At 39.3% G+C, this 22,163-nt stretch overlaps 1 pseudogene; it reads left to right on the top strand.

Annotated features, from left to right (window-relative positions):
• Positions 1 to 21,864, top strand: part of LOC103371075 (dynein heavy chain 6, axonemal-like) — a 36,300-nt pseudogene extending 14,436 nt beyond the window's left edge.
• Positions 21,865 to 22,163: the final 299 nt, after the last annotated feature.

Below are 22,163 nucleotides of genomic sequence, written 5' to 3'. Positions count from 1 at the left end.
GGTGACCATGCAGCATACATAGAAAAACAGGCAATAAGGCAGGTAAATGCTGAGAGAGGCATGCGGAATTGCATGATTTCATATGCACTCATTTAGAGAAACACATTGATATACTGCATATAGCACTGTCAATTTATCCCACACAGATCTATGAGAGACTTTTCAGCACAACAACGCTCTTTTGGATGAGACGCAGAAGTGTCTGGAAGCTTACCTGGAATCCAAGAGAGTCATCTTCCCTCTGTACTGTCCACACATATTGTTTTTTTTATTAGACATCTTTGCATTATGTATTTGTATACTATATATATATATACACACTACTTTATCATCCCCACTACTCTGTTTTTATAGTTACTCCAAATCTCTTCTCAGTGAGTTCTATAGTTGATGTGCAGTGAGAACTCTGGGATTTGTTCTTTATCTCCAAATTGCAGATTTTACTTCTTATCCAATGATGAGCTGCTAAAAATCTTGACTCAGGCACAAAACCCTCAGGCAGTGCAGCCCCACCTCAGGAAGTGTTTTGATGCTATTACACGACTGGACTTTGCTTTGCTGCCTGAACAATCTCCTGGTGCCACAGGGATGGTGTATGCTGGAGAACAGGGAACCATATACAGCAAAGACATCCTGAATATGGTCTCCCCTGAGGGAGAAAAGGTCAGGTTTGAGTGGTCTTAACACATCTGGTCATTATTCTCTGTGGCTGTGTTTTATTCTGCCTGTTATTCTCATGTTTCAGGCCTTGCTAAAAGGGGGAGAAATGAGAAGGGGAAAAGAGATACTCTTATGCTTTCTTAATCATCTATGTGGCAGCTTATATTGCTTCGATTGGTACACTGAATTAGCCTCTGGTTGCTGTAAAGTACCCAGTGTAACTTGAAGGCAAAAATAAGCTTCCACTTGTATCAAGAGATGTTCTCTTGCAGTCTACCTTTTAGAGTTATTTTTCATTGCAATGGTTAGCCTTGCCACAAATCAAGTATATGTGATGTTTTAAATGCAAAAAAATGTACATACAGCAGACATGGCAAGGTTTGGTTTTCACTTAATACTATGAGAGTGAAATTTGTGGTATAGTTGTTGAAACTTCTGAAAATACACATTTGTGAATGTGTTGGTATCTCACAAACACTTGAAAAAAGCCTGCTAGCAGCTTATCCCGTCCTGACACTCTGTGGTCTCAAGCTGTCTTCTGTACTGGGTTTCTTTCCTGACTTGTGAATTGTACAGTTGTTGTTGTTGGCTAGTTGCATTTGAGTGCAGTGACAATTTTGCTTGCAAAAGGCTGTGAAAAGTGACACAGATCATTCACAGTGAACTTGTTTTAAAAAAAGACAAAACAAATAGAATTGTAAACTCAACTGTAACTGATCTTGCTCTTCTGTGCATGTAGGTGCATTTGACTAAAGGTCTGAAAGCACTAGGCAATGTGGACGATTGGCTTTGCAGGGTGGAGGATGCTATGTTCTCACTGCGATTCCTCAGCAAGGCTGCCATAGCAGATTACCAGGGGAAGTCGCGGGAGGAATGGGTGGTGGCTGGACATCCATCCCAGGTGCACACGCACGCATGCATGCACCCTAACATGATTTAAAATAAGGTTATGGTTCTGTGCTCTATAGCAATACATTTAATGGCTTTGCATGTGGACATGTCAAGACATCGTTACACATAGTTACCAGTAAATTGCACTTTTACAGCTTTGTTATGCTCCTAACTTTGAAAACTGTCATTGTTGTCTGGTTGCTCACCTTCGGGACTCAGGAATAAATCAAGTCTCATTTACTGGAGATGTCTAAAACTTTGATAGATTTTGCTATTCATCTACTTCATTGGCTATTTTCAGGTTATGCTCAAATGTTTCTTTTTGTCTTTTTTTAAAAAGTGTCTTTATTAAGTTATTTAATAGCCGTGTGGGTATGTGTCCACCAGGTGGTGCTGACCATCTCACAGATGATGTGGTGCAGGGATATGGAAGCCTGTCTGGAGGGGGACCATGGCCACTTCGCTGCCTTACAGGAATTTGAACTCACTAACTTTGATGTAAACCACACTATGAATCATGATACTGCTTCTTTGTTTACTTATTGTTAAACATGCTGTTTGACAGAGTGTGTCTAGACTTTTATTAACATTTTAAGTTAAACTTTGTGACACAAGGTGCTTGTGTGAGTTTTTTTTTTTTTTTTTTGTGCATTCCAGAGACTGAATGCCCTGACAGCATTGGTACGTGGACAGCTCCCTGCTTTACACCATAATATAATCACCGCTCTCATCACCATAGATGTTCATGCCAGGGACATTGTCACAAATCTAGTCCAGCAGAAGGTACAGTAGTGCAGTGCTAGTGCTTTACCACGGACCAACCGTTTACTACCTTAAAGTGACTTCACCCTTCTTTTTCAGGTGGACAGCAAGTCCAACTTTGAATGGCGGAGACAGCTGCGCTACTACTGGGATATGGACCTGGACAGCTGTGTAGCCACAATGGCTCTATCCACTTATACTTTTGGCTATGAATACCTAGGAGCCTGTCCTAGGCTGGTCATCACACCACATCTCATCTCAACACAGAAAGAATATGCTCACAGAAATACAGTTCATATTATTAGTATTTGGAAAATTACACATTAAAAAAAATAAAAATAAAAAAAATAGGCTAAATATAGGCACACAGAATACTTCTGTCTTGATGTGCAGGACCGTTGCTACCTTTGTCTGATGGGTGCTCTCCAGCTGGATTTGGGAGGTGCTCTAGCTGGTCCGGCAGGGACAGGCAAAACTGAAACCACTGAGGATTTGGCAAAGGCCTTGGCCATCCGGTGTGTGGTCTTCAACTGCTCTGATGGACTTGACTACAAGGCCAGTAATGAGGGATTGTATAAATCTGTATCCCACATTGCATTTGTATTTCTTTTTGTTTCCTGGTTTTCTTTGAATGCTTTATCTAGATAGCTTCCACTGCCACAACATGTTTTTCTCTGTTTAAAGTACCTCTAAAATAGTTTTCTTTGTCAATCTGGATGCCTGCCAGGCGATGCCATTAGATGGCACTATTGTATAAGCATTCCAGTTCCATGCCTTGTGCCAGTTTTAGCACTGACAATGTGTACAGATGTGGAATGCAACCATTTAATTAGGTTTCATACTTCACTAATGACATGCATTCTTTGCAGGTATATTCGTTACGTTACCAATCCATTAAAAGACCCAGTCTGTGATGCAATCTAAACAAAGAGAAGGTCTTATTAATATTTAAAACTCAAGATTCAGACCTACTATCATGCCCACTTTAATGGGTTATTCATCGTTTCTGTTTGTTTACAGTTTATTTACTTCAGTCAATTTTCATTCATTGTGGTGTTGACAAACACAAGATGCTCATATATATATATTTCATAAATAATAACCTACAGTGAATAAATGAACATAAGATTTTTTTCAGGATTTTAGAAGCCCCAAAACTTCAGTTTGAAACACAATGTACATTTTTTTTAATGCTAAACAGTGCTTTGTCCAGCAGCACAGTGAGGTTGGAGTCAGTGCAGGTGAAAGTGCATACCAACAAGATGGCTGGGAAACCAGTCTCTCTGTCTACTGTGGCAGGTTATTGCTAAAAGACACTTGAAGGATATTGAAGTTGGATAGGGCTTTGATTTAGCAAGGCTGTACAAACCTCTTCTGTTCCTTTCTTTAAAAACACTTTGCAAACAATATATAAAGCATGAATAAACTCCCTCTCCATCAGTGATTAAACCCTTAATATCTTATGCGTATTATAGTTTTTAAATGGCTAAAGTGTACCTCTACATTGTTTCCTCCTTTAGAATGTGCAAGTCTTTGAAGTTCATGCTCCTTTCTCCATTCACCGTTTTAGACATTGCAGCTCGAGCACAACAGCTCACCTATGACTCTGCTCAAGCACTGTAAAACTACTCTATGCTTCAAAATGGCAGGTTGTAATAATTCAGACATCAGTGCTGTATTAAGAATATTGATATTGAAAGACGGTCTGCAAGGTGGCGCAGTTGGTAGCACTGTTGCCTCGCAGCAAGAAGGTTGCCGGTTCGCGTCCCGGTGGGGGCACCGGAATCTTTCTGCGTGGAGTTTGCATGTTCTCCCCGTGCAGCGTGGGTTCTCTCTGGGTTCTCCGGCTTCCTCCCACACAGTCCAAAAACATGTTGAAGTTAATTGGTGATTCTAAATTGTCCGTAGGTGTGACTGTGAGTGTGCTTGGTTGTCTGTCTCTAAGTGTGGCCCTGCGATGGAAGCGATGGACTGGCGACCTGTCCAGGGTGTCCCCTGCCTTCGCCCTAAGTCGGCTGGGATAGGCTCCAGCCCCCCCATGACCCTCGTGAGGATTAAGCGGTGTATAGATAATGGATGGATGGATATTGAAAGACCCACCTTGCATGTTGACAAGCTTGGGTTCAAAGGTTTGTTAGCTATGAAAACCTATGAAGTTTTAGCTGCGTTTCTGAGACTATCAACAGTATGGTGCAGTTTCAAGAGCCAGGGTGGAGATGGCTTATTTTTCCCATGGTGTTTCATGTAGCAAATAAAAACAATGTATGGACAAAGTAAAACACTGTCCTTAAGAATGTTGCTCTACTATCGCACTACTATTGTGCTCAGTAAAACTAAATCTGAAGCGCCAGATCTTAAAATTCAGTCTCCCAGTGATTAAACACTTGATTTTGCTGCAGCACTGTGATCATGGTCTTCTGGCACTTTTGTCAAGTATCACAATTTGTCTCAGCTAAGTTTGAATATTGAAGAAATTCAACCCTTAAGCTATGTGTTTTCTGTGATTTTTAATATAACACCCATAATTCTCTTTTGGCAGATGAATGGTTATCAGTTCCACAGGGCATCATGGAACAAATTAACATTAACAAATTAACTTAATGTAATTATAATTGTATGTATTAAGCTTCAAGCCCATCAGAAAAGCTTGCCAGTAATCTACTGCACAACTACCACATTTTCTATAGAGGAGACAAAGAGCCAGTAGGATAAATCAGCTAGAAATTAATATGATTCATAAGTTACTGCCATGCAAACACTTTACAAGCTTGAGTGGAGTCTAAGACATCACACTTAAATACACTAACAAGAGAATCTTCATCAACTATGTTATGCAGCTGTCAAGGTTTCGATTTGAGGGCTGTGAGATCAAGCTGGTGATGAGTTGTGCTGCATTCATCATCAGGCTACGCTGTAAGAACAGAACTACCTGACAACCTTAAAGCTTTGTTTAGACCAATAGCCATGATGGTGCCAAACTACGTGCTCATTTTGGAGGTAACTGGCTCCATCTGTGCATGTGTGTCGTTATACATTCATGCTTATTTCTCGTCAAATAACTTTCAGGGTTTTTAAAAAAAAAATGTATCTCTGTTTTTTTTTTAATTGTGTCTGTATTGTGCCATTCAGGTTATTTTATACTCAGAGGGATTTAAGTCCAGTAAGACTCTTGCCAGGAAGATGACCCAGATGTACAAGCTGTGCTCAGAGCAGCTGTCCCATCAGGACCACTATGACTTTGGAATGAGAGCCGTCAAGTCCGTCCTGGTCATGGCAGGGTGAGAGCATCACACTGACACACATGTGCATTCAGTTGTAGACAAGCATCTACCTTTCAGGAATGTCCCAGATGGGCCACAACACACACACACCTACACACACACACACAGACATGCATTAACATGTTTAGTTTGTTTAGCTTCAAAATTATGAATTCTAAAAAGAAAATTTATTAGTCAGCACACAAGGTTTCATTTCAGCAAGAACAGTTTACCTTGTGATGACTGAGACAAGTGAGAGTAAGAGCTTCTGTCTGTTAAAATAACCTCATTCTCTCTCTGTATAGCTATTGAAGAAAAATAGAATATAAGCACTTCTTCACATAAGCACTGGATTCACTGTGCAGCATCTTTGCAAACTTCTGTTACATAGTCAAGTACAAATCATGCTTAAAATGAATAAGTGGTGAGACACACAAAGAGATGAGAAACAAAAACACAGTTGTTCCTGGTCTGCGTGGGTGTGTAAAGAGATCGGAATGGATGCTCTTGACCATGTGTAGTGAAAGTCGTGTTTTCCAGTCATTATTAACTGAAGCTCAGAGGACTGTGGTAATTGCCTTTAGAGTCATTGTTTGTCTTTGACTAGATATTACTCCTCTGAGTCTGCTCGTTCTCCACTAAGCACACATTCATTATCTCCCACTCTAATGTCGCTGATGTTTTGTTTTTTTTTTTACTCTGTTTTTACAATCCAGTGGAGCCAGCTTGTTGTGATCAGTTTGTGCAATATTGAATTATCAGCACACACTGGCTGCTTATTATCCTTAATATATCTGCGTTGGTAATGAGTTAATTTTTCACCAATTATTTTAGTCATTATAACATTGATTTCCTCACATTGTTTACATTGATTTCAGTGAATGCACTTTGGAAGAAATGCCTGAGTTGCCATGTTGGAGTTGCAGTTGCAGTTTCTGAATGAATTTTTGTTTGTTTTGTTTGTTTTTTTTAATAGTAGGTGTAAAGAACACGTGAACTGAATGCTCAGGATTGTTCTGCATTATGACCGAAATGACGTAAAGAATAAAGCAAACAGCAAACAGACCGATGAGCTAAAGAAGACAAATACAGAATTAAGAAAAAAAAATAGATAAAAGCACTCCATCTGCTTTCTATAAATTTTGGGATTATACATAACTGTTCTCTTTATGTAGTAATTATTTGTAAACTTGTATGACACAAACCTGCTTTCAAGGAAATGTGTGTGTATAACAGGATTAACATTGGATGTATATAATTTGTAAAGTAATAATGTGTTTGTTCTTAGGTTGCTAAAGAGGGATAACCCCCACTACAGCGAGGACATTGTTCTCATCAGAGCGCTGAGAGATTCCAACCTGCCAAAGTTCCTTACTGATGACGCTGTACTTTTTGGATAAGCTTATCAGACCTTTTAGGAAGGCATTCACATATTACTTATTTACTTATCAGTAAAAATCCAAGACAATTTTCAACTTGAAAAAGATTAAGTCTAAGCTGTTATCTTACTTGTGTTTTTACATGCATATGAAATGTAGATGTTTGCATGTACGTCCCTCTCCAGAGGTATCCCATCTGACCTGTTCCCTGGTGTGTATCCCTGAGCATGAATATGGCATGCTGCACTCCACCATCCTAGAATCTCTGGTTAAGCGAAACCTTCAGCCCCTGGCTAGCATGACCAAGACGGTATAGTACTAATGAAAAAAAGTCTTTACTGTTTTGGATTTACAGATTTTTGCATGTAATATCTACAACTGAAAGGTTAAAGCTTTTTTTTTTTTTTTTTTTAATTCTTTTTTAATCAACAAATTCAATGCAAAGACAAAACCTGAGTCCCATTCATCCCAGCTGCAGACTTATATCTTTTAAGCAAGTTACAAATACATATGAACCATTTATACAGCTCATTGTTTCTAAACACATCTGGACAATGTAGACTAGAGTTAGCAGTGTAATATGCACATGTATTGAGAGCACCTGGGGAGTGAGGGTGAGATTAATTCAAAATATGCTATGTTGCCTACGTAATCATAGTTACGGAATAGGTCACATGTCAAGAGACAGTAGTGCAAGGCTTTTGGAAATCACAGGGTTTGCAGTTTAATCTCTAGTTAACCCTGTTAAAGGAAACTTGAACAAGACACTGAATTCCGGTTGCTCTCAATGATTAAACCAGTGCATTTTATCCTGTTAGCATCAGTGTGTTTTCTGTGTGTCCACCTCAGTACTTATGTGACTGTGATGTCTAAATGTTTTCAGACTTCATTGAAGTTCTGTGGTACAACAGAATAAGCTGTATCAACCTTTTTTTTTTCACTGTCATGTTGACATTGTATTGCCAGTATTGTGTTTTTAAGGGCTGATTCATCCACATTACATTTTAGCTCTTCTTGCTCATGTTTTGAAACTAGAGTTTAGGAAGGAAGTAAATTTAGATGCGGTTGGTTTGTTTTGCAAAAACATTCCCCTTTAAGACATGCCCACGTTCCTCTCCTTCACCCTTCTTTTCTTTCTTCAAGGTGATCCAACTCTATGAGACCATGCTGGTGTCATGTTGGTAGGGCCCACTGCTGGAGGTAAGACCACTGTCTACACCATCTTGGCAGACACTCTGGAGACGCTCCATCACACAGGGCACCAGGCTGACAACACCTTCTATCAGCCTGTCAAGACCTATGTTCTCAATCCCAATCTGTCTCAATGGGGGAGCTCTATGGAGAGGTACTTCAGACAGACAAATAAATAATAGAATGGCTTTATTTGCCTCTCTCTCTCTGCATTCATTTATATTTATGCCATCCTCACAGGTTAACACATTGACACTGGAATGGCGTGATGGGCTGATGGCGTTGAGCGTCCGTGATGCTGTTAGTGACACCAGTGATAAGCACAAGTGCACAAGTGGGTGATCTGTGATGGGCCAGTTGATGCCTTGTGGATTGAGAACATTAACACCATGCTGGATGACAACAAGATGCTCTGTTTGGCCAACAGCGAGCGAATCAAACTTACTCCATCCATACATATGGTGTTTGAGGTTAGAGCTACACATAGTGAAAGTTGACTTTGATGTTATATGTAGTCCATAGGCAGCATTACAAATCCAATAGTTGGTGCTCTTATATCAGCTTTTTTAATTTCCTTCAATATCTGTGTTTTCAGGTCCAGGACTTGGCTGTGGCATCTCCAGCCACAGTCAGTCGTTGTGGGATGGTATATATCGATCCCGATGAGCTCAAATGGATGCCCTATGTGCAGACATGGATCAGTCGTCTCGAAGCCAAGGTGGGTACATCCTGTATCTCTAAATTCTATATTTTCTAAAATATTTTTGCTTATTTATTACAGATAAACAGATAAACGGTTACATACAAACACGCAATGCAAGAGATAACAAATGCAACATGATGTATATACCACATGTAGCTGACACATATCTGCAACCCTTGTCTCTGGTTAGAGTTTTGAATCTTTAAATCTGGGCTCAGACTGCCTCTTCTGAAAGCTGCTGAAACTTAGAGGATTTGTGGTTGAGGTTTGGCGTATAATTCCCTCAAAGGTTATAGACAATAACATCTTGTTTTGGTCCTACAAGTCAGTGCACATATGGTGTATGTAAATTCTTTTCTCTCAGTGCATAGTTCTGCACCTTTGATCACAGTCCAAGCTTAGGGCATCATTCACACATGAAACAAATTTTCCCATACTTTATATCATCATTGTATTCTGTGTGTGTGAAACTGTTGCTGTGTATTCCTGAGTGTGTGTGCAATGGAACATGAATGTTAATGTTTTCTAGGCATTACAAGCAGCAGAATTCCGGCGTCAGCATGAACTTTGATGACAGCACACAGCATCAAAGTTTATAGCTTGCAACAGTAGCCCTGAGCCTATTGGGATGACTTAACACCTCAGCAAGAGAGCTCTCCTGTCAACTTTAACTCTCTCTCTCTCGCTCTTTCTCTTGTTGTGAATCTCCACCTGTCTGTGTAAATGACTGAGACTATTCTCCTTGCTTGACAATATGTTTAACTGAGGATATTTATGACATTTATTTGTGCGTTGCTTTTGTGTTTCGCTCACCTTTACATATGGAAACCTTCAGCTTGTTCAATCATATTTAACAATAAACTTTGTTTTGGTAAAGAACTTTATTTTCTTAGTTTAACTGTGTCATCCTTTGTGAAGAATAACTTTGATTACACTCTGAACAATTGTGTGGAGTATTTAAAGTTTATTAGAGCTTTTAATTTATTTTGTATTGATTTTAACTGAGGGACTCTGTCTGTGTCTTGAGGGCAATTAGAGCGTATTTATTCCAATTCTCTGTCTCCTCCGTCTAACCCTGTCTTTAATGCTGGTATAATATGTACCTGGCAAAGGAATAGTTTATCGGTCTTATGAAATAAGGTTATTTGCTTAGTTGGCAAGAGCTGGATGAGAGGATCTATACCACTTTCATGTCTATCTGCTGCAGACAAATGGTTAGCTTTCCTTAGCATATGCACCAGTAGCAGGAGAGACTAGTTCGTGTAACTATGCCAAACTAATTAGGTTGGTTCAGTAATTATATGTATGAAAGCTTCATAACGGTTCCTGTGTAACTCTACCCGCTGTCTTTTTATCTCTCTGTCAACCTCATTCTTACCTGTCTCCCCAGCTTTCAGACCAAATGAGCAAATACCTGCTGGAGCTGTTTGAACAGTATGTGGAGAAAGGTCTGCAGTTTGTGCAGAAGCATTGTACCCAGGCAATTCACCAGGTGGACATCAGCAAAGTCACCACTCTGTGCTCCCTGCTAGAAGCACTGTTGCTGAGCAAAGGAGGGCCAGACCTTACTATGGTGAATTTAACACAAGATTGAACTATCACTTGCACAAAAAAAAAATAAAAAAATCAAGAATGTAGTTGTAATAGTGTTTGTTTTTGTAGTTGTCAAAGGTTAACTTACAAAAGACAAAGGCAGAAACTTTAACTAAACCCCATGTGACAACAATACCTTACAGGACTCTACAAATATGTAAAATATGTAACAGGACCATACTGTCAGTTATATTCAGACTTAATTTGATACAGTGTCATTACTTACTTTGTTTGTGTATGTGTTGTTTTTGGGTTGCAGGATTCCGAGCACCTCAATGCTGTCCTATGTCAGACTTTCATATTTTGCTATCTATGGGCAGTAGGTGGAAATCTGACCAATTCTCAATGGGATGCTTTTGACAGCTTCCTCAGAGAGCAGTTTAAAGACAACACCAATGCTGAGGTATGTTCATACACCCAGACCTACTGATACATACAGAGATGACTGAAGAGCATAGAACTACGTACTTTCCGGCACTCTGACAGTAGTCTATTAAGACAACATGTCACATTTTTGTCACATTTTTAGCGGTGCTGTTAAAACTGCCACTTAAGACATATTTTATCCCTCATCTGTATTGCTCAGAGTCAAATCCATTTCCAATGCATTTGCTGGTTTTTGCATGAAATACGTGAACAAGCCTGAAGCTTATATATTACATCAAAGTACTCTTGACACCGGATGTATCTAGCTGGAGCATAGCTAATCTCAAAGAGGATTCTACTCTATGATACCAGTCACTCATGTGAAATACAGACATTGAGGAAATGCATCCATATTGTGCATTTTAGTAATGCCTTCAGTGGGATCAAGGGAATATATTAGAAAAGGTAAATTGATGGGGATGCGTTTTGTGCCAAGGTTATAAAAGTCTATACCAATATTCTACCATGCCAGCTTTGGAGAATTATGTATCTGGGCTTATAGAATGAAAAAATCTTTTTTTTTTTTGGCTATAAAAATAATTAGGTGCAGAGAAATACATGAAGGAAGGCAGAGGGTAATGATTTAAGTCCTTCAGTCTAACAGGAAATGGAAAGTTAATTGTTTGAGAGGTTTGACTTGGCTGGCAGTATTGGCAGATGATTGAGGGAATGTCTTCATGACAGAGGCAGAACGCTGTAGGGTAGAAACATTACTAACTTTCTCAAAAGCTGAGTGAGCATGTAAGTGATGTGAAAGTCAAATTACACCATTTCTGTATCTATTTCTGTATTTACTATGAGACGAGGGCAAAACAATAAGCTCCCCTCTGTGAAGCTTGAACTTCACAGACACACACACACACACACACATGCACATACACACATCTCAGTAACAGCAGGGGTCACAGAAACAAACATGGCAGATAAATACTAAATTGAGAGAGAAACTTCCAAAGCAGCAGGTAATAGAAACTGCATTTTAAAAAGACATCAAAAACAGTAACAATACAGTATTTATTTAAATATAAGACTGATCGCTTTCATAGCTATGGTGTAATATCGGCACTTGCACTATTTGTAAAGGTTTTGAATGGTATGGTAATTTATTATATATTTCCATGTGTGTCAGCTGATGGATCTTAATATTTGCTTTATAGCTCCCAAATTCTGGTACCCTGTGGAATGTATACATGAACTTTGAACACAAGTGTTTGGAGCCATGGGAAGAGATAATTCCTCCATTTAAATACAGTAGGGAACAACACTTTCTTGAGATGCTGGTGCCTACCACAGACACTGTCTGCCATGGCTACCTGATGAAGACTTTACTGTCTGTGCAGCGTTCTGTTCTCTTCACTGGGCACACTGGAGTGGGGAAGGTAAAGATTCTTATTACAATACAGTCTGTTGTACTTTAGATGTCAACAGAATGATTTTATTGATGCAAAATATTTAACAAAAAGATCTCGCAGGCCTCTGCTCTCAGAAAATAGACATCTGACATCAGCTGGTGTTTTGACTGACAACTGATAGTGTCACTTCAAAAGCTAGCACCACTGGTTGCGTTTTGCCTTGGGTTAAGGAGGAAATACAAAATGTGTGCTTTGTTGTAAGTCTTTTTGCTTTGCACCATCACTTAGTATTTTGGACACAGCACCACCGATACATATCATGGTTAATATTTTGAATGATAGCTCCTCAAAATGGCACCCTCTTACTTCAGTGAAATTTGCTTCATGAAACCAAATCTTCTCTGCAGCTATAGGTATCCTCCAAAGAGATTTAAAGACATATCTTATGTAATTATGGTCAATGGGAAAAATATTTTTTGGACCATAGGTGATTTTTTTCATTTCAATACTCTAATTGACTGCTGGGAATAATTGGCAGCAAAACTGAGTGGCAGTATCCAACTCTTAATTCGTCCAAGGTGCTAAACCATAGGTGAAATTTTTGAGGTTGCAGTTGAGATAGCGTAGACTGTAAAATTAAGTAGTCAAAAAAGTAATTGTTGTCCATGTCATTAAATATTTCCTGTGTCTATCTGTTTCAGTCTGTGGTGGCTCGGGGCCTACTTAACAGTATCCAGGAAAATGAAAGAAATCCTTCCAGTCTACATCAACTTCTCTGCTCAAACCTCCTCTGCTCGCACACAGGAGATCATTGAGTCCAAGCTGGAGAAAAAAAGAAAGAACATTCTGGGTAGAAGTCAGAAAACAAGTTTTGCATGGACAACATACATGTAAATTGAAGAGCCATAACAGGTCATATAGATGTCATTATACTGGTGACTGTTTGCAATATCTGGGCAACAATGTAGTTTGCAGCAGGGAAATTGTATTGGTAACTGCTATCAGTAAAGGCAGTGTCAAACCCCTTTAAGGACACAAACTACCATGTTCAAATTCCCTGTTTCATTGTGCCCATGCTTCTTTATTACCTGTGGGCGGGGTTTAACATTTAGGTAACTGATTGTAGTACAAAATGTTTATTTTTAGCAGGGTCTTGAATCATTCCAGAGTTATTTTGATGCCATACCCACAAGAGGATATAACTGTATTTTAAACATGTTTGGCAGTAATCCGTAGTTAATGCTATAACTTGTGTTGCCCTTGAATGAGACAGTTTATATGCTTATTTAGCATATATTAATTTATCTGTTGAAGAAGTTGTTCTTCACTTTTGTGTTTCCACTTTCCAGGTGCGCATCAACTCTATGGCTATTCATCCATCCGTCACTGCTTGCATCTGTTAACCTTCTTCTCTTTCTCTTTTTATTTTTTATTTTTTCCCCACTACATAGGTGCTCCTGGTAGCAAGAAGTTAGTGGTGTTTGTGGATGACCTGAATATGCCTAAGCTGGACAGTTATGGCTCCCAACCCCCTATAGAACTCCTGCTTCAGTTCCAGGACTTTTCCTGCTTCTATGACAGAAGCAAGTTCTTCTGGAAAGAGATCCAGGTTAACAAATAAGATGAGATACATTGTATTGGTTCATTTGACAGTTATTGTGTATGTGCATGTGTCTGATCTTGACCGCCTGGGACATAGCCCATGGCTGGTATAGTGTCCTATAGCATGTGGTTGACCATTTTAGGAATTTAAAAATCAGATGGGTAAACATCTCTGTATGTTCGTGTTCAAGGAGTTCAGTTATTTTAGATGAACTATTTAAAGTAGCAGTCAGACATTTGTGGCAATAGGCTTGTTTACTGACTTACAGACAGCTAGCTGTCAGCTTAACAAAGAAGACACAACATTGGGGGTGTTACATGCAGTTGCAGGGCACAGCTGCACCAGACAAGCTTCTGTCTACAAGTTCATTTTTTCATAAGCCAGTGTCAAGTTTTCATTTTTTTTTTCAAATATTTATCACAGAAGGTACAGCTTGCAAACAAAACAGTTGTGGAGTTGCCAGGAAGCACCCCAGACACAATGAGTCAGGTTGTTTCCTCATGTTTCCTATTTGCAAAGCTAGGCTAAATTCCTCGAGGCACTTTACTTACAGACATAAAACAGACATTGATGTTCTCATCTAACTCTTTGGAAGACTGTAAATGGCCATATTTCCTAAACTGTCCAAGCACCTTTATATGGTTTTAGTTTTGTTTAAGTGCGTTTTTTTTTTTTTTATTCAAATGTGTGGATATAGCTCTTTAGTTTTGGTTTTGACTCAGTCAGCATGAACCTAATTTGTGCTCCCTGGTGTTTTAATGAAGAGCGTCCATTTATGTAAGAAACCCATTCATCTTGTGCACTGTGTGTTAATGTTGCAGACCCATATTTGTATTCAGCTTTTATTGAAAGTTTGCTGCATTAACTTGAGCTATACAAACACATACACACACACACCTGGTGGTACTTCAGACAGTGTTTGATGTTTTCTAATGTACTAGGGTGTGTGTTGGTGTGCAGGTGTGCACATAATGTTGGCGTTGCAAAATATTCAGGAAAATCAATAAATGTGTACATGATTAATCTTGTGATAGACTGCATAATGTATGACAGACAAGGTCATACATTATGCAAACAGCAAATACATTGTAAGCACACTAATGCAGCATTATCACTGTTTTAATAGAAGAGAAAGGGGGTTACTCAAAATGTAAGCATTATGTTAATATTTTATGTAGCATAGTTACTTTTCCATTTAGCTTCTGGTTTAATTCTTCCATCCTTCATAATCATGAAGCACATTTTTTAGGTATGGCACACAGTATATCAAGTTCCGAATATTTTTAAAACATCCAGAGTTCAGCGCTTATACTCTCGCTGACCAGAATCAGAATCAGTGCAGCACAACACAGCAAGAAAAGCTTTCACTCCATTTTTAGTGTTACACCTACTTACTCACAGCCATTCTGAAAATTTCTGCGCTTCCCTCTGATGCCCCATCACATAAATACCTTCTCAGAGGGATACTCTTACTGCTTTCACTGTTAACATGTGTCCTCAAGAAACACAAAGATACTGTTGGCCTGATTTTGAAATCAGTTGAAACGCCTGCATAATTACTCATCTATCTATGAATTTCCAGATGATGGAATGTAATGCTTCAGAGCAGCAGAGATACTATCATTGCTCACTGCTGGGGACTCTTGATAAAGTTTTTTGGTGTGAGACATATTTACATTTCCATGTCTTTCATCTATTTTCAATTTTGACAATCCCTCTTTTCTGTTCTTCTCTTTATCCTTCAGGAAATGACCATTGGAGCAGTGTGTGCTCCTCCAGGAGGGGGACGCAACCCCGTGACCCCCCGGTTTATTCGCCACTTCAGCATGCTGTGCCTGCCAACACCCTCAGAACACAGCTTCCAACAGATCTTCAAAGTCAGGAGTCACACATACTCCTTACACTCTCACAAACACAACCACACTGACACATACAGAGTTTAATGAATTGTTTTTCTTAGTGAGTTAGATCTTTACACCCATACTTGGTGTATGCCACATACTTGTACTTACAGACAAGTACTTTTCTTGAGGACTCTTGTCCATTATGAAATTACTGCTTTAACGTATTTGCATTGAATTACAAACTAAATGCAATGTTGAAAAAGTGTAATCACTATAAATTAGTTGGTTTCAGGGTTCAGGTTCAGGAATGTTATTATGTGGGCAGAATACATGATGTACATTCACTTCTCTCTATGATATCTAAGTCCCGCTTTCTACATCTCTCTTATTGCTCCATTTTACTCCAGTCCCCACTATTAAGTTTCCATATATCACTCTTTATGCCTTTTCTCATGCTTGTTACAATCTCTTTTTCTTCCCAACTTCCTTCCAGGCCATCTTCCACGGTTTCCTCAGTGAGTTTTCCCAGGCAGTGAGGGACTGTGCCGAAGAGATTGTAGATGCAGCTGTGGGGATTTACAACCGTTTGAGTGTGGACCTGCTGCCCACACCAGCTAAGTCCCACTATGTCTTCAATCTTCGAGATCTCTCCGAGTGTGTCCAGGGTGAGACATAGGCACGCATTCTGTTGGCACACACACACATACACATGCTCATATATCTGCATGGCACACCCAGAGTTCTGCAAGCTTCAGTTGTAACTGAACATAAGTACTGAGTGACAGTACAGAGACTGTACAGTAATGGAAAACTGCATTCTATTGTGTTTCAGTAATGTTGAAAAGGGATTGTTAAAAAGTAATGATGAGAGAGAAAAGGAAACCCCACACACAATAGAAGACGTACGGCAGTGACAGGCTATCACTTGTAACTGGATGAACAAAGATGTATTTTATTGAGAAAGTTTAGGGAAAAACAGTCTGTACAGTCTCCTGTCTTCTCCCCAAGAGCACAAACCAATCTTTGACTTTGCAAAAGAGACTGACAGAAGCAGAGCGTGTCTAAATCTTTGTACCGTCACAGCAAGGGGTACAGCTATAATTCGTATCTTCAAGCAACATTACAAACATTTACAAGCTCTGTCTCTGCGTTATGCTCAGTGCTTGTTTGCACTATCATCTCTCTGCCTCCTCAACAATTTCCCTGAGGTTTCCACTAAAGGGATCAATAAAGTTAGATTCTATTCTATTCTATTCTATTCTATTCTATTCTATTCTATTCTATTCTATTCTATTCTATTTCCCTCTTTCCAGTTTACCCAAAAGGGATCTTCACTGCATAAACATGCATCGATGCGGCTTCTACCAGTTTTTTCAATGCACTGTTTTTTTAATATATAACTAAAATGCATTGCCCTAAAGAAATACATACATGTCTGGTAAGCAATGAAAAGCCTCACCCACTCCTTCCCTCTTTTGATGCATTTGAAACATACAGTCTATTTAGGTAAGCTCATCTTCCGTTTTGGTGCTTTGTCATTTTATTTATCTCTTATACAATCAAGCTGTGTCTGACTTTGTTGTTGTGTTTTTTTAAAAAGTTGTTTTCATGCTCCATTTTTTCCTGCAATATGTTTTTAATGGGTTTATTTTTCTTGTTTATGATGACAAAAAAATAAGAAGAAGAAGAAGAAGAAACAAAAAAAGACTAGCAAGGCAATCAGACCCGAATCAACACTAAAATTTAACAGGTTTCTCTTAGCTCCTGCTTCACCTCTCCACAAAGTTTCAATAAATTCACCCTGGCAGTTTGTTTTTTTTTTTTGGTTTTTTTGCATAATCTTGCAGACACACAAGCAAACATGCAAACAGAGTGCAGACATTTATATTCAACACATATTTTTATTCATTTTTTTTCTTGGCCAAGGCTATACATACATACTACAATTATCCTCTCTATACATCTTTCCTTCTCTCCATGCCCAGGTATACTGCAGTGTGAACCAAGTCAAATCAGAGAAAAGACCCAGATCTTTGGTCTCTTTTGCCATGAATGTCAGCGGGTATTCCATGATTGACTCATCAACAGTTAAGATAAGATCTATTTCAACACCATCGTCTGTGAGATGGTCAGTAAGAACTCTCACAAAACTGCTCCAATGGCTTTATTTGCTGAATACACAATTATAGATTAGCAGCTACATCTGTAGTTTCCTATATTTCGAAGAATACATTTTTGCATGCAATTTTGTACCTTCTCTCTCTTTCTGCCAGGAAAACATTTTGATTTCAACTTAGAACCCTCATACTTTGTGACTCAGCCCATCATATTTGGGGACTTCATCAAGGTCTGGTTGTACCCTTGATTTATATGTTTACATAGAAACTCCTTGACAGCATTTAGTTATTCCTACTGCCCTCCAACTAATAATCCCTGCAGGTGGGTGCAGATAAAGACGATCGTCTGTATGAGGATCTGACAGACATGAATAAGATCCAGGCTGTCCTGCAGGACTATCTCGATGACTACAACATGACCTTCTCCAAGGAGACCCAGCTGGTTTTCTTCCAGGATGCCATTGAGCATGTCTCCAGGTGTGTACATGCAAAGTTGCACAACTGAATTGGCTTCTTCGTTGGTGGTTGATGGATTTTTACTGTAGGAGGCACAAGGTGTGAGAGGAAAGTTTTGCCAAGGAAAAAAGCTGTGATATTGCTCTGTCAAAAGAAGTATCTGGAAAGATACTGCAACACATTCTAGGACTGTAAAGGTGATTTTTCTGTGCAGTCATGCTACCTTTTCTATCTGCTATAATCACAATTAAGTGTTTGAAAGAAACATAGTGTACACAACTAGACATAGAGGCATGTGAAAAAAGTAAGTACATTTTTGTGACATACTTGCACAAGTCAAGATTTAATTCTCAGTGAAACAGTGGCGACAGGTGAAATTACTATATTTGCACAACTACACAAAGAAAAGTAGCTTTTACAGTAATTTATTCAACTAAAATATTAAAAGATGTAATCTTTTTCTGTGGTAAAAGTAAGTACCCTGAAGGTGGTCCCAGAAGCTAATACTGCTCCCCTTTCGAACAAATTGTTTCTTGCACAAATTTTGCATAATTGTCCTCCAGTCACTGTCATAAACTTGCAACCACTGTTAAAAAATGCCTCAGTTGTAAGATGTTTAAGGGTTTTCTTGCTGCCCATTTCAAATCCCCCTACACTGGGGTCTGGATGAGGCCATTCTGTGACCATCTATTTCTTTTCTTTTTTTTTTTTTTTTTAAATCTCAGTCAAAGGTCTATTTCCGGTTTAGCTTCATCTTTCAGATACATGTCCTCACACATTTTCAAGCACTATATGATGATGCAGAATTCATAGTTTAATTAACAGCTACAAGCAACGAAGCAGCCCAGAACTGTAACATTTCCACTTTTCAAGTCTCATTCAAACTGTGTGTGGATGTACGTATGATGTATGCACTAAAGCACCAACATTTACAGATCCTCCTGATGTGTTTTGTTTTTGCAAATGATCTGCCCTTGGATTGAATTTCAGAGAGGATTAAGTGTTTGCTTGTTTTGACAGACAATTCTGACTGAAAAAGTCATCAATTTCCATGTACTAATTTTTCCACGTGACTGTCAGTGCCTGCTGATGGTAAGGCATATGTAGATGAGTTTTAATAGAAATCATTTCTTTTTGTACACTCAGTGTGGCTAGATTCATCAGCGGTGCTGTATCACTTATAAATCTGGTCTCTTTAATGAAAATGAGTAGAAAATAGTCTTTTGCTCAAGGAAAAAATGGAACAGGAAGGAAATGTTTGACCTCTGAATACCTGTCCATCCACAGCATTTGGTTTGCTTTTTTTGTTACAAACTTAACAATGATTTGGCCTCTTGTCTTTTAGAATTGCCAGCATGATTCGCCAGGAGAGAGGCAATGCCCTGCTAGTCGGAGTGGGAGGTATGGGCAAGCAGTCACCCACTCGTTTGGCAGCACACATGTGTGGGTACCGCTGCTTTGAAATTGAGCTGAGCCGGGGCTACAACTATGACAGCTTCCATGACGACCTGAGAAGGCTCTACAGAATGGCTGGTGTGGAGGGAAAAGACATGGTGTTCCTCTTTATGGACACTCAGATATAAAGGAAAAAGGACTTGGCTGCTGAGGAAGTACATATCTTTAACTTTTTTTTTTGCTTACTTCTGCCTACTCTCTCTTCCCTGTTGTAGATTGTGGTGGAGGGTTTTTTAGAGGATATCAACAATATGCTAAACTCTGGCGAGGTGCCCAACCTTTTAGAGAAAGATGAGCTGGAACAAGTGCTGGCTGCTACCCGCCCTAAAGCCAAAGACGCTGGAATCAGTGAGAAGAGTAGAGATGAGGTACTGGGATGAGCGGTGGGGACGTTTCATAACTTCAAACCTGACACACAAACATTATCTAAACAGAAACACAATTCTCTTTGTAAGCCAATGTGTTTTAAGTAATAGTTCAATATCTTGGAATATACATTTATTGCCTTCTTGTTGACAAAGAAGAACAAAAGATTAAATGATTAATACTACTCACATGTCTATATTGTTACGGTAAATCTATTACCAGCAGCTGGTTAGCGCAACACAAAGACAGGAAGCAAAGTGGAACAGCTGGTTTGGCTCTGTCCAAAGGTTAAAAATTGCACCAGCACACCTAAAGCTCTTTAATTATCAAGCTGTGTCTCATTTGTCCCATGGTCCACGGGAAAGCTGCAGTGCACAGAAAGCATATTGTGATTTTATAGAGGCTGTATGCCTAATTATTTCTTGACCTGGAACATTAATATTAATGTTCCTTTCAGACAATTACATTTGCCACTGTCAGTTGTTTTAAGATGGTAATTAAGAGCCCACTTAACATTTCAGACACAACAAACGTACACAGTGGTTCTCACAATGGGCCAAAATAGCCATAGACTCTTGGCAGGAGCAGTCAGTTAAAGTCTCGAGTGCCTCGTGTGAATTTAAAGAAAACATCAGCCTTTAATGTTATCTGCCTGCTGAGATGAAACCACCAGAGTTTATGGAGTCCTCTCTGCATGTATGTGTTTGGTTTTTCTGTGTTTGGTCATGCCTTCAGGTGTTCCAGTATTTCATCTCTCGTGTACGGGAGAAATTGCACATTGTGCTGTGTATGAGCCCTCTGGGTGATGCCTTCAGGTCCCGCTGTCGCATGTTTCCTTCACTCGTCAACTGCTGCACCATTGACTGATTTGTGCAGGTATACTGAGATTTCTTGGATGTTTCTGACACATCTATTTATATGTACTACTAAGTTTGGTTTAAGTTTGTTGATTAAACATGATTATGATGTGAAATTTTGTAACAGAAAGTCATAGAATATAACTGCAACTCAAATCATTCTTAGTTATGAGTACGCCTGTACATCACATATATATTTGGTCAGACAAATCACTCTCCTTATCTTGAACCGGTTTATATAGCTGTTTTTCTGTCAGTCTGCCATTGCCTTCACACTGCTGGTCCTGGCAGCTATACACAAAATGTATTCGTTTTCTACCCTGTTGACACAATTTTCCACCTGCTCCTTTCTTCTTATTGATTTTTTCTTTTATTCTGTTTTGCAACTATCCCATCTCTCAGTCAACATTCTTTTCACCTGCTGTTGTTCAGAATTGTGGTTCATGCCTTTCAGAGCACATTCTCTTCATGTACTTTGAGATTGAGTTTTCGCTTTAACTCAATTGTAGAAGCTTGTAATTTGCTTCTTTATTGAAAGTCATCATTGCATTTTGCGAATTTCTAAGAACGTCTAGCCACTACGTGCCGCTCCTCTGCCGGTTCACTGTTCAAATAAGCAAAAGCTTAACGTCAAGCTGCCTTTTCTTGCACTGACTGCAAACTTTATTCCTCTCTCCTCTCTTCCCCTGAATCTTCTGTTGCCCAGTGGCCTCGGGAGGCATTGCTTTCTGTGTCTCCGGCCTTCTTCCAGAATGTGGACTTTGGCAGTGAGGAACTGAAGCAGAGCTTCTCAGCCATGTGTGTGGAGATACATGTTAGTGTTACTGATATGGCTGAGTGCTTCTACTTAGAGCTGGGACGGCGGTACTATACTACACCTACCTCCTGTCTGGAGCTCATCAACCTCTACCTCAGTATGCTTGACAACAAGAGACAGGAATTAGTTATGGTATGTCCAACCAAAATCAGTGATTGCTGAAAATTGTAGTTTTGTTGATAAACTGTTATCTGACATTGTGGAGGTAGAACAAGGAGCTCATTGCTCTTACTAGTGACTAGTTACTACTAGCCACCTGGTCACCATCTCTTAGGCTTGCTGCTATAACTTCCCATGATGCACCTCTTGCCTACTCTCCTCTTTCTCTCTCCATACATTTATATGCCACTATTGCATGTCTCTATCTTTGTGTCTTCTCTCTCCCATAATATCTGTTTTGTCCTCTTTGCAGGTGTCTCTGGATACGGAGT

The sequence above is a fragment of the Stegastes partitus genome, unplaced genomic scaffold (assembly GCF_000690725.1).
Source record: "Stegastes partitus isolate 25-593 unplaced genomic scaffold, Stegastes_partitus-1.0.2 Scaffold1521, whole genome shotgun sequence".
Taxonomy (NCBI): Eukaryota; Metazoa; Chordata; class Actinopteri; family Pomacentridae; genus Stegastes; species Stegastes partitus.
Note: the sequence above shows the minus strand (reverse complement) of the source record. Positions and strands in the feature narration are given on the sequence as shown.